The 15,634-nt window shown below is 38.5% G+C and overlaps 1 protein-coding gene across 13 annotated transcripts in view; it reads left to right on the top strand.

Moving 5' to 3' along the window:
• Positions 1 to 15,634, top strand: part of AOPEP (aminopeptidase O (putative)) — a 189,839-nt gene that overhangs the window by 122,266 nt on the left and 51,939 nt on the right. The window contains exon 14 of one of the 13 annotated variants that reach the window (XR_008447863.1): positions 125 to 271. The exons of the other annotated variants lie outside the window; for them this stretch is intronic. The gene's annotated coding sequence lies outside the window, so the exon portion shown is untranslated. The remainder of the gene's footprint in view (positions 1 to 124; positions 272 to 15,634) is intronic. 13 annotated transcript variants of the gene reach the window in all.

The following is a 15,634-nucleotide window of genomic DNA, read 5'->3' as shown; positions in this document are numbered from 1 at the left end:
TTACACCTAGGTCATGGTGCTGCTGCTGCTTTAATCCATGTGTCCCTATTTTTAAACTAAAAAGAAAATGGGTGCATCAGCATGCTTCTGTAATCCCTACCATTGCTTCTCTTTCTATTTCCAGTGTTAAAATCTGGGAAACTTCTACAATGATGTTTTTTTGAAACACGCTTAGTCTGCCACACAGATGAACTGTACTGTGTAGAGAGGGTAAGCGGTTTCAAGTTTGGGTTTCAAGTTCTGCATCTTTGCAATGTAAAAATATACTTAGGTAAGTGTTTTGCTACTTATCGGTTAATTATCAAGTTAATATCTGTCATGCATACTGAGATCAGTAGGTGTAGTGACTTAGAGTTCGGGGAGTTCCTATTGTTACAGCTGTCAGAGCAAAACTGATGGTTTCAAATAAAGAAATCAAAGCATCGTTCATTATGTTAGACATCAGCTTTTCAGTACTGTACCCAAATGTTTCTTGCAACACAACCTGATGTTTCCAAATCATATGCTAGCCAGTGTTTTAATGTACTGTTTTCATCAATAAAAAGCTAATGTTTTGCAGCTTATCTCTTCCAGAGTCATCTTGATCTGAATGTTTTTATTACCCTCAAACTTTAGAGCAAGCCAATTGATTAACATGTTGTAAAAACACCTTTTCATGACAGAATAAAAATCCCTTGTGTCTCAGCAAATCTGTTGTGGAGAAGAGTTACTTTATGTGAGTTTTATTTGGCCATAACGTTGTGAGTATCTGTTAAAAGTTTATGGAGACATGGACACAGAAACATTACCTTTAGATTACTGACCTACGGCTTTAAAAAAATGTAAGATAGCTCAGTATTAATTACACGGGAAAAACTGGAAAGTGAGAGAAGTCAGATAATATACATCAATTTCATTAATGCAATTCTAATTATATTTACAATTGTTATAAATTTTTAAGTCACAAAATGGGAAGCGACCAGGCCATGAAGTGTTATCAATGCAAATAATATCTGTGAGATTTTATAGTGTTCATTGCTACTGATGTGTTGGTTGAGGAGCTATAGGTAGGCATAGGAAAGGAAAGTTGAAGCTTGAGGCTTTTTCTTTGTGTTCCCCCTCCCCATCCAGTACCTGCATTCCTTACTGGAGAGGCTTCTTTTCTCCTGTGGGAATGTGGGGCAAATAACCCCACTGTTAGCCTGAAAAAACACTCCAAAACTGGGCATGGAAGTTAAGTTGCTTTAAATTACAGGCAAGGAGAATTCGACTACTTAATTGTGTTGTGTTTGCTTTTAATGTTTAGGAGCTGGGAATGAAAAGATACATGGAGGGAATGTCAAGTTAAAGATGCCTTTACAAGGGTATCCTTCATATTCTGGGAGTTAGTATATAATGCAAGTGGCTTTTTTTTTTTTTTAATTGCCATCTTGGCTTAGTTAAGAGTGGACTGGGTGGGTGTTTTGAAATGCAGACTTTTTCCAAAGCACTGGCAAAGATTTGAGAGTAAATCCAGCTGAGTTCCCCTAAAGGTTCAAGATGAAATTCTGGCTTTCGGATTTAATTAGGCATGGTTACAAGATAAGAATTATTTGAAGTTTTTATGAAGCATGTGACTGATAGAATAGGCAACGGGGACGCAGTTTTCGTGTATGTTTTCTTGTGTCAAAAATATATTCAGGATACAAAAGATTCTCATTAATGGGACTTGAGGGGACATTGATAAAAAGATTTTAAATCTTAAAAATAAAACCCAACACCTTCAGACTTCTTTGCCCAAGTTTCCTTTGTTTGAGGATCCCAACCACCACCCAAAGGGCTTCCCCCTTTTTTTAAACACCTGAAGCTTCATACAACTATTCCATTTATTTCAACCGGATAATGTTTTGGTTTGGTTTTGGTTATTTGGGTTTGGTTTTTTTTTTTTCTGTTTAGATTTCAGTTTTATTTTTTAAATACTTCAGCAAACGACTTCTGTGATGCAGCAATAGCCAAATGGAGTTCCCATTTGTCTCCTTGACCTGCTTTGTATCTATATTGCTGTGATTGTTTATGGCAGGGTGCTGCAGCTATTCCTGCCAATGTTTTCAGTTATATCATGAATGAGGATCGTGAAATAAACATTGTCCTATGACATTTCAGGCAGAAATTTCTATTAAACTTTGAAATACACCACAGTTTCTTAATTTCTACTTAGAACTGTGCTATGCTTTGGAAATAACTGTATACTTGACAAGTTTGGATTGATGTCTCCATCAGCAGAGATCTTGTAACAGCCTTCCAGTACTTAAAGGGAGGCCTACAGGAAAGCTGGGAAGGGACTCTTTGTCAGGTAGTGCAGCAATAGGATAAAGGATAAAAGTTTTAAGCTGAAAGAGACTAGATTTAGATTAGATATTAGGATGAAATTTTTTACTCTGAGGGTGATGAGGCACTGGCACAGGTTGCCCAAAGAAGCAGTGAATGCCCCATCCCTGGAGGTGTTCAAGGCCAAGTTGGATGAGGCTTTGAGCAACCTAATCTAGCAGGTGTTCCTACACATGGCAGTGATGATGGAACTGGATGATCTTTAAGGTCCCTTCCAACCCAAACTATTCTATGCAAGAAATCAGTGGTATAAATTCTGGCAGTCAGCTATCTGCACTTTAATCTTTTTTACAGTTCCTGCTGGATTAGTCCCTTGCTGGTGTCAGGGTTAGCAGGGCTGGGTGCTTAGAGGGAAATAAAAGCTAGAGCAACGCAATCATTAAGCAGTTTCTCCACAGTACCCTATAAAAAAAGCAGTCCTTTTCTTTCCATTTCCTGTTTTCCATCATATCCTGTCTTCCTGCATTTTCACATTGATTTCTTATCATGTTCCCTACCCTCATTTTCCTCATTATTTTGTAGTGAAGACTTATCTTCAGCAACCTCCTTATTTCTCCCCTTTGCAAAAAAAGGCTATCATGAGAGTGAAAATCCATTTCTAATGAGAGAATGTTTACAGATAGACTACCGTAATGAATACCTGCCCTTTACCTCATTTAAACCTATATCAAGCTCCTTTTTTTTTTTTCTGATTTACCCGAGGAAAAAAGAGGGAGAAGTTAAAGGTTAATGTCTAACTGGTTTGTTCTTTTTAGTTGAATCAATGGAAAGTGGATACATCTTTCTGTATGAAAGAACTCCATGCTATCATTGATACACTTGTCCTTCTTTCCTTTTTTGGGCCATTGTTCATCTGTTCTTGGGGAAAATAATGTTATCATATAATATAAACTGTAGAGAATTGATTCTTCATGAATATGCCTCTGTTAATTTTATGAAGGATTTTGGGCATTTTTGGGTGCACAGAAAATGCTAAAACATAAAAATTGCATTTACATTAAGAATGTGATGTTTTTATTTTAGCTCAAATATGAATTGCATCTCATGAAGGTATCCGCTTAATCTGCAGTAGAAGCAGGATCATAATTTGGAATCATGGATTACATGTGGCCAAAGACACAGTAGACATTTGGCTCCACCCAATAGCTCTTCCAGTCAGTCTTTTTAGATGCTAAAGGAAATTGCAGTCACCTGTGAGGACTACTGCGTTTGAAGCAGGCCTTTCTGTCACAAAGTAGGCTGGTCCAGAGTAGGAGTTATTTTTACCCGAATGGCAATAGATTACTTTTCTTTTTTTTGCAGTATGCTGACAGTTTTGACAACTGCACTGGGCTTCTGGGGAGAACAGTGGCTATATAAATCCTGTTGCTTCTTAAATCGATTTAAGTACAGACATGATTGGCAATAGCTAAAACTTACCTGTATTTAAAGGTTGCTAAGTATTTTCGGTGTTTTAGTAGCTATTCCCTATTCTTTCTAATAAGAAGGAACAGCTAACGAGAGTCGGTACTGCTTAAAATCCTTTCAAAATCCAAGGACGGGATATATTTGAAGATAGATATCAACATCTGAAGGCTCTGAGTTTATGTTCATTCAGTCAATCTTAGATCTTTTGCAGGCTTTAAAGGCATTCCCCCTGGCATGAAAAAAGATAAGTTTTCCACTATTTACTCTGAGGCTTTGTTTTCGGTATTTATTTCCTTTTTTTATTGTGTAGCATTCATTCTGGAAATTGCAGTCCATTACGGGAGAGAAGATATGTCTGAGCTGGGCAAGATGTTAGAGCTGAGTATGTTGTGTATAAGCCAGTCAGTGTGAATGCTTATTACCATAAGTAGTTGGGAGAGGGCTGAGAGGTACTTGATTATTCCCTTAAAGAGAAGAAAGAAATAGTAGAAGAAAAGCCAGTATAGGAGGTGAACCTGAGTTTAAATGGGATCAATGTTCTAAGTTTTCAGGGAAGGACTACCTGTCCTTGTTGAGAAAGGCTTTGTCTCAAATTGGAATATCTGTCTCACAGTGGGTGTTAAAGGTCTACAGCAACTCCCACCCTTCACAGCCTCTGAGCTAGTTCACTTTTAGGAAATTTCTGCATAAACTGTTTTGCATACTTTCTTATGTCTTGGATCCCATATAATAGTCAAATGTTACAGTCTTTAGCTACACCACTTTAAGATTAGGTAATGAGGACCCTCTTGAACTCTTTATGAAAACCTCTGTCTTTGCTTCTCAGAACAGTCTGGAAAACTCCTGAAATGCAGGTGTGGGGAGCTTGGAGGGGAAAAGGCACCTTAAAACTGACAGTGAGAGATAGAATCTGTACATACTGGAATCTCTGATAAAGTGGTTTTGGAATAACTCATTGCAAAATAAATTACAACAAGTAGCAAACTGGTTAAGCGAGGAGTTCCTCTTATTAATGTCATAGAAGTATTAAAAATAAAATTTGTAGCAAACAGGATGTCTGATCATAACCGTGCAGTTTCGTTGCCCAGTATTTATGTAATTGACCTTCTGTGCTGAGATTGGAGAGCAGTGAGAAGCCTTGTGACTGTGAATAAAAATGCCGTTTAATATGATCACACCAACATAGCAGCTCCTGGGAGGAGTGGGTTAGCATTTCAGAGTAATGTGGAGAAATGGATTAGTACCTCCAGGGAACAACACATACATTACTTCCGCTCTGAGAGTAGCGTATCCTTTCTGAAAAGAAAGATTACAGTTGTGATTAGTGGAACTATGTATTTTCTTGTTAATAGTAGTGTTAGAATTCTTTGGTTTTTTTTTTTTTTTTCCTTTTCCAATACTAAGTTTGGAAATAGATTGTTGGGAGTACAGAGACTTTTTTCCAAGTTCCTGGACTTGTACCAAATGAATTAACAAACCAATAGTTCTGGGAGATGCACTGTGCTGCCCAGCCAAAAGGACATAGTGAGCACTGAGTGAATCAAGGGAAGCATTTCCCACTGACCATTTAAAGTAGAACTATTAAAGAAGATTCCTTCTTGAGCCCAGCAGGTCAATAGGCATGCCTGCAGCTTGAAGTCTAGACCAGACAGTACTGACATTTTTAGCATGGAAAACAGTTTGTGCTCATGGTCCCTGCCTATTGTGTGATGTCAGATGAGAGAGTTGGGCTGGCTTCGGAGAGCTGGAGCACATGGGGCTGTTCGTACCGCTGCATGCAAATACATATTTTTTGTATTCGTATTCTTGTTAAATGCAGTCAGCTGTGCCAACAGCACTTAGCTGAAATTAACCTTCTCTATTGTGTTCTTTTCTGAAAATTTCCATCTCTTTCAACTGAAAAGCAGACTCTCTTAAGTTTTAAGGAATGATTTCATGAATGTAACAAAAAACATGGTTAAAGTGTCTGAGATACTATATTAAGAGTTGATAGCAAATGTTGAAATTTGTTGAAAGTAGTGGTAACGTGGTTGCATAAAAACGAGGACTAAGAATTGATATTAAAAGCCCTATATCGGTTTTTTTCAGTGTTTGGAAGAGCTTTCCCCAAACCTAAGCTACAGAACAGTTGCATGTTAGTAGCAGACAAGTCATGTCTTGGAGGATGAATATGGTTGCTACAAATGGGTCTTCTAAAGAGACAAAAAGTTTATGGGGTGGGAAAAGGAATTTCTGTATTGGTCTGGGTCTCAATTTTTTGATGGCTCACTGAGGTTGGTAAAGCTGTATGTATAGATCTTCATTTTGGCTCACGGCCGAGTTCTTAGATTTGGGTAGTGCCCTACTTTCCGATTTTTCTCCTCGTTCCTTTTAAAGGAGGGCATTGGCTTACAGCATCAGAAATTCTGTTGCATATCAATATATGTATTAGTGGCATACTTCAAATAAAAGTTATTTGAAATAAATATTCCTAGTTTATTTCTCAATGTCTTTTTACCAAGCCATTTGTTTACTGAACCTTTGAAAAGAGGGATATAATTTTCAATTAACTGAAGGAATGTACAACATTCAAATACCACGCCCAGATTGCTTAGGAAGACAATTTTCTGTGCCTACATGCCCTTGAATAGTTAAGGGGCAAGTTTTGAGTTGACATTCGGTTTGTAGTGGAAAAGTACAAGTCTGAAGCTATTGCTTCAGAATGCAAAATGTGTAGGTGAAAGCAAAACACTGGAAAACATGCAGTACAAGAAGTATAACATTCTTAATGAAATGTAACAGTATTAGTGGAATGGGATTGACAAAGAGCTTTAGTCAAATTTTGGTTTCCTCTCTGACTGGGGGAAGGTTTCTCTAAGATCTTATTTACCTTCTTAAAGAAGGCACAGTGTATCTGCATGTGTGTGTTTACATATGATTTGGCTTTCCCCCTTTTCCTACCTCAAAACCGAAAAGAAATGCTGTGTTTTAAGAAACAAAACTGTCAATTTTTAATTGGTTTCATTATAACTTCTTTGCAGTGTAAAGGAGGTGTTTTTTAAAAGGAATTTGATAGTAGTGCTTTTTTGACGTTGTTGGGAAAGCACAATTAATCGCTTTTAAGTCTTTGCTTGGTCTTCTGCAAGAACCATGTCTTTTCCTGTGCCATCTAAGTTTCAGCACATTAACTAGGCTTGAGTAAGACCACACATACAGTTGGGTCTGTGATAGTAGAGGATGTGGATTCAATTCTGAAAAGGTGGATTGGTCTACAGCAAATGTACTCAACACCCACAGAAGGCTTCCTTCCTCCCTGCCTGATGTCCTCACCAGCTGTCCCAGCTCACTGCCTGTGGAGCTTCACATGGCCAGGTGTGGACAGAGCTCCACTTACATCCTGACAACTCTTTCTCAAGAGGTATTCTAGGAGGCCAGCAAGCTTTCCTCAAGAGTGTGGGGAGACATCCAGATGATCCCACAGCTTGGATGGTTTGAAAGTTAATTAAAAAATGTAATAGACCAGGTCTTTAGTTGCACGGGGCTTTGCAGAGGCTGAGGGCAGGGTCTGCATTTGTCCCTGCAGACTGTGAAGGCATCCAAAAGCCATACTGTCGTAACATTCTTGCTTGGCCCCTTCTGCTGTGATGTAGCCATAGTACATCTCCAGAGTATGTTCTGTCAGTACATGTTGCAGCTCCTCACTGCAACTAATGCCAAAAGACTGGAACTGGCAGTTTTAAAATATGTTTTGATTTCCCGTGTAACCAATTTATACACTTCGACATGATCAGGTCAATAAATTGCATGACTTCAGGCAGGAAACTTTAAAAAGTACCAGAAAACATGCCAGGCACGCTAGGTTCTGGCCCTAAACTACCACTGTTTTCCTTTCTTCTTCCCCCTTATCTCTTAGAAGTCATGAAACTAGAGCTTTTTATATCTCGTGTGTGTATACACACAACAATGAAAATCCACAAATACTGCAGTCAATCAACAGTACACATAATTGATGGTAGATTTTCATAGAAGACATCATTAGCAGGCACTCCTCTATCATGGATTGTTAGTAATTTGATTATACGTTAATGGACCACTTGGCTTCATTTAAACTCCTTCTGCCTGAATGCCACTAGGTACTTATTTTTGTTTTTTAAGTGATGATCTTTATGAAAAGAAAAGAAAAAGAGAGTAAATAAAATCATAAAACCATTCAAGATTCAACAAATTCTGTTTTTTGAGTCAGCTCAGTCTTGAGGTTTTGTTTTAGTTTGTTCCAGGGCTCTATATATAGGAGTACAAGGCAGATGCTGTGACATGCTGTGCTGTGAAGCAGTGTGCATAAAAGAGGAAAAGCAGCTTTTTCAGCCCAAACCTTATTTTGTCTGTCATTGGTCAGTCAGACATGTTAATATGGGGACAATTTCAAATCTACTCAAAATAGTTCTGTAGTGATGTACTACTCATAGGATTTCAGTTCTTAAGCAAGATCTTCACAGGCATGTGATGCCTGGTCCACAGGAGTCCCCATTTAGTATATCTCACTGGAAGGACTGGAAGTTTTCCAAGTGGAATGCAAGGCAAAGGGTATTGAAGAGCTCAGATTTGGCTGAAATTTGTGCAAGGTTTTACAAAACTGGTATGTGCACAGTTACTGGTCTGGGAACAGAGCCATTGGATTAATGTTTTTAAATTTTTTTTTTTTGCAGTTTTAAGTTTGCTTTTGAGTTCAGAGTTTAAATGTGAGGACTTGAGTAAAGCATGTCTGTCCATCAGTTGAGATGGACAAGTACTATCTCTTTTGAATGAACTGATTTTATTTAGTCCTATGTCATGTTTAGTTTCAGTGACTCCATGCTTTATAATCTATTAAATGGAGCTGGTTTGTGTAAGTAAGAATACAGTATTCCATGTAACAACAAACCACTTGTACTCTTGAAATAAACCTATAGTAGTTTAAAGCAAATGTCATTATGTGCTTTTTCTCATATAAAACTGTGAACTGGTATAAACCTCCTGTAATCCAAAGAATGCAGTGGCTCTACACTGGGTTTAGAACAACATAGAACTTGGTGCTTTTCATGATCTTACAGAGAAGCTCAGTAGTTTTGTGATTGTTCTAGTTGACCTACATAAATGTTAATATGGCCATGCTTTGGCAGTGGCTTGACAAATAATTTTCTGTTTTAAAATGTCATGGAAGAGTAATTTAAATGTCCAAATGCATTAGTTTTTTTTATTATTATTTTTTAACTCTCTTCCTTCTTGAAAGTATTGAGACATTCAGTTGCATAAACAGGAAGGTGACTGAGCTTCTCCAGCAATCCACTGTAGGTTCAGTGTTTATGTCTTTCAAATTACAGTAGCTAAGACATAAATGATATAAATCATTCTGAGACCTGTACAACATGTGTAGATAGAATGGCTGCACCTAACAGTTTCAGAATCTTCTTTCACAATGCGGAAATACAATGCCATTTAGCAGTATTAGAAAGATCGGTTTAGAGGAATTAATGTAGGATAACAGAGGGTGGTCTGTCCAGCCATATTAGAATAGTATGGCTGAGCAAGAGGTACGCTTAGTGATTTGGATTGCTTTTCATAGCTCTTTACAGATACAGTCAGTACTTTGTTTTCATAGACAAAACAGTGTTTTGCATCTGTAACAGTGAAGACTAAATGATAAATTAACTGCAAAGGTTTGGGCCAATGTGTACCAGATCAGACATCTGTGTGCCAGAAATGCATGCATCTAGGAGAGTGTTTCTGCTCAGTGGTCTGCACAAGATGCTGTTCTTGATTTAAGCCAGCTTTAGATGGGTTTCTCTGAATGGTAGAGATTACAGTTTAGGCAGATCATTTTTCCTTCTTAACAATTCATCCATCTCATCCATCTTTTCCTGTTTTTCAGCAAAATTTCTCCTGCTGACTACTGCTGAGATAGTGGCTCTGAATTCTTCTGCCATTGTGTTTGTTTTGCCATGGCAGTTTTTACTTTGAGTGAAGGAACTTTCCTGGGCATCCTGGAAGTTCCCCTGGATTTAACCTTTTCTAGATAAAACCGTACAGCTCTGTGCAAGCCCTGGAGGGACAAGTATAAAGCTTCTGCATCCTTAGCTGAACAGTGGTATTGGGTGAATTAGGTGGCTCTGTGTAGAGTCCTTTGAGGCTTCCCTGAGCGTAAGAGTCGAGCGTATGGTGTTCAAGATCTCCTCTGCAAATATCTCTGCTCACTGTTAGTTCCTCAGTTGCCTTTAGCGATTTTACCCAACTCTGACAGAGTGAAATCAGATTCATATAAAAGGACTTTTTTTTTTCTCTTAAACTGTAATGCACACTGGCCTTAAAAATACTATTTTTTCTCTGAACAAGTAGAATCCAATTTGTGTATTACCAGTGGATAGATTTCAGGGTTTTCATGGGGTTTTTTTGTTTGTTTTTACTTACTATTAGAAAAGTTTGCATTAGTTCAGTAATATTCTTTTATTCTGCCTGGCTTAATTCAGTTATCTTCTTCTGAGCTGCTGAATGCCAACTGCCAAATAATTTTCAGGAAGGATGGCATTGCAGGCACAATTCAGGATGTCAAGCCATGATCTTATAGCCTCTGGGGTTGCTGGCTGTGTTCACACACAAGGCATAGAACTGTGAATAGCTGGTATCTCATGTCTCAGTTAATTTGAGAAGCCATTCGTGTGCCACAAAGGTTTTTCTCTCCTTTCTGCTGAAGTCCACGCACTGTCCTGCCTCATCTAAAAGCTAAATCCTCTACCACCACATATCTTGGAATGGCAACCACGAGCTCACTTACACCAAGTATTTTATCTAAATTACATAAGTCATTGTTTCTTACCCTTTGCCCTTTTCCTTAATTGTTTCCTACTATGTGTTTGCTTCAAGGACACTACCATCTGATTTGAGAGAGGAGGAAGAAAGCTGATCAGCTCCCAGGAAATTCCTTTGGCAACTGCAGGGCCTGGGCTTGTGATATTGTGGTATTAATAGTATGGATGCTGTCTTTCACCTCCTAAAATGATTGAAGATAATTTTAGTCTTGTTTCCTACCACATATGCTCACATAAAGCTAATTTCGGTAATATGTGTTTATCCATATGTTTTCTGTAGTAACCAGGCTTATTTAAATCAAATGCAATAGAAAGACAGGTGTCAAAGACAACTAATACAGTAAATACCAGCCAGGTAGAGGAAGGAGTGTCAGTAAGCGATGCCATTGAAAGAGATCTTGTGATCTGTTAGACGCAGAGAATCTCTCTGTAGAAGGCCTTAGAAGAACCTGAATAAACTTCATGTAAGTTAGTTCACAGTCAGCCACAGGACACACATCCAGGGGAAACCTGGACTTCATGGATTCTTCTGCTTCTGGAACAATACAGTTTTGCTACATGATGTTCCACTTTGATGAAGCAAAGTTCTTGCTCTTGCAGCATTATCATTCCTATACAGTAGTGTCAAAGGGACAGGTAGAATGTTGGATGCAACTGCAAGCAGGAATCAGGTTTTGCAAGTCTATCCATCCTTTTGATGCTGATGAACTTAATGTCTTTAGCCAAAATAATTCGCCTTAGGTTTTCAACAAATGACTCAACATGATTGTGTTTAGTACAGATGTCTGCAATACCTATTTCAATGGGTATTACAAAGAATGTCCAGTGTGGTGATTCCTAGCTTACGATCTGTAGACCTCTGCTCCTGAATGGCCTGGTTGGCCATACATTACTGGCTTTATCTTCCATCTTCAAAGTTTCAACACAGATTGTCCAGTCATTGTAAAACTTGTGGCATCTCCAAAGCTGCACTAAGGCTCCTGAGCCAATTTATAAACATGCTGCTTGGCCTCTCCCATGGAGCGCATGTGAGTAGTATTTTAGCTAGAAAGAATTATTTTTCAGACTGTCTTACACACTATTTTGAAACATACATCCCAACTTGTTTAGGTACTTTTCTCATAGTCTAGTAATTCACAGTAGTCAATTAAATGGGCTGTGTGCACATCATTAATTAAGATGAATTGTACTTTGGTAATGAAGAAGAAATTATTTCTTTAATCATAAAGTAAAAGTAACAGAAGTAGTTTAATTTTTAATTTATTCTTGATTCATCTGTTCTGTTGCTGTGTAACTAAAAGTACTGTGACAAGCGTAGCTTGTTTTACTTAATTTCATCTTCAGGGAAAACTTGATCAGGCAAAGTTTTTACTACATTAATGTTAATAAATTTACCGGTCATTTGTTTCCCTGCCGTGGACTTTGCTACATAAGGGAGAAGAGGGACAATCTAATATTATTAGTTACTTTGGGTAAAAGAAGTAGCAGACTATCAAAGCAGGAACCTAGAAGTCTTACATTGTCTGTGTAGATGGAGCAAGTGCGCCTATCTCTCTTGTTCTACCTCAAATGACAGTGGCCTGTGAAGCAGGTTTGTTTGATGTTGTGCACAAACTTAAATTACAGAAAAATCTTCATTCTCCTGCTTGGTAATTCTACTAACTCTGTTCTAGGATCTTTAACGTGCTGATTCATGTCATTGTCTGGCATCATATGGGTAAAGAACAAAGTACAGTTCATTAGGATTTTGTCATAAGCTACATATGTGCATATGGGTGATACGTACTTACAGGCATTACAACAGTGAAGGTTCTTACTCTCAATTTTCAGAGACCCATTTCTGGCTGTCCTGGGCTCTTGCAGCTGTCAGGAAGCATAGATCAGTGACCACTTCAGTCTGTAGAGATACTCCCATTTTCTTCCTGCTACCCCCACTCTGTATTTTCCATGTTAGCAAGCTTTCAGAAGTTGTCAGAGCTTACAGGCTGTTCTTTCATGAGTATGCACCTTCCTTCCAAGTTTCCTTACAGAACTCAGAAGTGGCTTGATTAACTTCCCCCAGCCCAGTGTCATTTTCCATCGTATGAACCATTAAACTAATTAACCTAATAGCAGAGAATGGAAAAGAACAAGATCAGAAGGAAGATGTTATGTCTGTTCTTCTTATCCAATCCTTTCATTCCCTGGGGATCTGACAGGTAAAGGGAACTTAACAAAGATTTGGGGTTTGCTGTCACCATCTGGCCCTCTGTTTATCTGGCTCTCTTTTTTTTGGCCCTCTGTTGGCCTTTCTTTTGTCCTCTTTCTTACTATCTTGTCTCCCCGCCTCCTCTTTCCCAGCTGGGTAGGAGCACTGTCCTAATGTGTTTCTTCCTTGTAATATGGGCTTAAGAAGTGAAGAATGACTGCGTGAAATCAATCCTTACAGTCATCACAGAAGCCCCCTGTAGTGATGTCAGCTGGTAGATTCTGAGTGCAGCATGTTTTATTGGTTTGCAGGCCAAGAGGTCATGCAATGATGGTGATATTTGTTTTTCTTATTTTCTACCAAGTATACAGCATCAGCTGATCAAGATGAGTCCTTCAAAGACCAGACTTAGCTTTATAAAATCAATGAAACAAAAAAAGGCTATAGATAACTTCTTTTCTTGCAAATACGAGAATACAGTGCCTCTTCAAGAGTACAGGGAGAAGCTTGGTAGTGCTCGGTGCTGTAGCTACAGAGTATTTGCATTTGTTCTAGAGACCTGTTGCACATAGTGGTAGTGCAATACCCCATACACTGGACGATTTCCAGCTTTCACCATGTGGTTTGGCAATATTTTCTATGTCAGGAAGAATCATGTAATAACCTGAGAAAGTAAAATATATAGAAGAAAATGAATCTTCAACCTAAATTTTAAAATAAACAGATATATTTACTGAATTCCTTCTGAATCTGACTAAGTGACTGTCTGTAGGATAGCATTTGATTTCTGGAGTGGATTGTGAGAAAAGCCTGCCCTAAGTAGCTGAGAGAACCTTTGGGTAAATAAAAAGTATAGCAAACAACTTTTTAACTGGTGTCTGTAAATTGCAATGACCAGACATCAGTTTGTGATTTTAAAAGTGAGACTGTGCCAATGTGTTTGCTGTTGAGAAGTGTATGCCCTTCCTCACTCTGCTTTGCTGGGCAGTGCTGAAAATTTGTATTGATCAGATCTGATTAATCTTTTTTTTTTCTTCAAAGTAATGCATTCAATATGAAATCATCTGTCTCGTGTAAATTTGGTTTTGATTGAAACTGTTTCATTCAAAATAGAGGTTTTAGGATAGCACATACTAATATAGTCCTTTCTTGTTTTCTGAAAAATTTCTGCAGGAAAAATTAAATGTCATAGTTCCCATCAAGACTTGTTACGACACGCCCTTGTGCAGTGAGCACAGTTCACTACGTCTTGAGCATTTTGGTTTGGGATTGATGCCAGACTTATAACCAGTATTACAAATGTGCGCTGAGTAGCATTACTTAGCCTAACAGCAGTGTAGCGGTGGTGTCAGTGCTTCTTTTTTTGTTTTCAGGTAATCCAAAGTCTTTCACGTCCTGAGCATATGTGCAGTGTTCTTAATTCTCACATTTGTAGGAACTAATGGCAAAGTAGAACTGAGCCCATAGAGTACTTCAATACAGCATATAACTTTCCACTGCCAAATAGTGGTTTCCTAAGAAGGAACAGAAGGCAGAAGATACAAATGCTCATTGATTTATTAATAGACAGTGCTTTAAAAAGTATCTGCTGTATCCATTTTCCAAGGAACACTGACTGTAGCACTGGAAGGGACCGGGGGCTTAGGTGGAAATAAAGTACAGCCCTGAGCATTTTAACACAGAAAATGAATAATTTCAGGAAAACTGGGAAATATTTAGATAAAATCAGTGTTCACACCATCTCTTAAGCTCAGGAGCATTATACCTTGGATATCTTGCAAAGTGGTGCTTAGAGGTTGCATGGTCTTGTCATTATCCCTTTATCCCTCCTGCAAAGAACAGTCATTGTTATTTTTAGTTCCTTTCGTGATTCTTTGGCTTTCCTGGCAGCTTTTTTGGCATCTAAGCTAACTCTTTATTTGCTTTGTGTAAAGATCCAGAATCTGACTAAAGAGTGTTTATGCTGTGGTCTGAAGGTTAACTGATGCATTTAGAGAACAATAACTCATTATTTTACCCTGAAGCAATGCTTTAGTTGTGTACTAAAACTTCACAGTCCAGTTGCGAGATCTCAGTATCTTTGACGTTCACAGAAAAAAAAAACTTATTTCAGATATCTCTTCAACTGTGATTAACAGCCAGCCATCTCTGTGGTAGAATTTGACATGTATATAGCAGAATGGTGCCACTGCGGCACACGTAAAATGTGTGTCAACAATGTCCACTCTTTGAGTTGGGGCCGCAAATGAAATTAACTAATTCTTACTGTAGGCGGGATTTAGAGAAGCAGTATGGCGCTACTCTGCTTATGTATGGCCAGCATATGTTTTGAGTAGTATAGATTGGAGTAGAGATCTGTGGAGAAAATGCCAAAACTTTTGCTAAATAAGTTGGTTTAGGACTTCTGATCTTAGAACTTACTGGATAGGTCAAGTGCATGGGGGAATGACAGTGAGGGGGAAAACTCATGGAAAAAATGATACTTTGATCCAGTGTGCTGGTAATCTTGGAAGGGGTGAAATGACAGCTCTTTCATGGCTTCAGTGAATACCTGAAGTGAAGCAGTGCTGTTTGCAGTAGCAGTGTCCAGGGAAGCTATGGGGAATATGCATTTCTACAGTACCTGACTGTGTGATTTGGAGATGTTCTCCAGAGAAGTGCACAATGCAGCCTCATCATCTCCCAGGCAGAACATTCGGTAGAATCTGTCTCCCCCATGCATAGGTGAGGGTTCATGGCAACAGCATTGAATTAGTCACCACTATCCCCATTTGTTTTCTCAGTTGGTTTCACTAAACCAAGGGAAACCAGAAAGGAATGCTACAGTTGTTTGAAAGTCACATTCTGGGAGAAGGGTTTTGTCCTCCTACCG

This window comes from Cuculus canorus, chromosome Z (assembly GCF_017976375.1).
Source record: "Cuculus canorus isolate bCucCan1 chromosome Z, bCucCan1.pri, whole genome shotgun sequence".
Taxonomy (NCBI): Eukaryota; Metazoa; Chordata; class Aves; order Cuculiformes; family Cuculidae; genus Cuculus; species Cuculus canorus.
The sequence above is the reverse complement of the archived record's forward strand: the minus strand, read 5'-3'. Positions and strand labels throughout refer to the sequence as shown.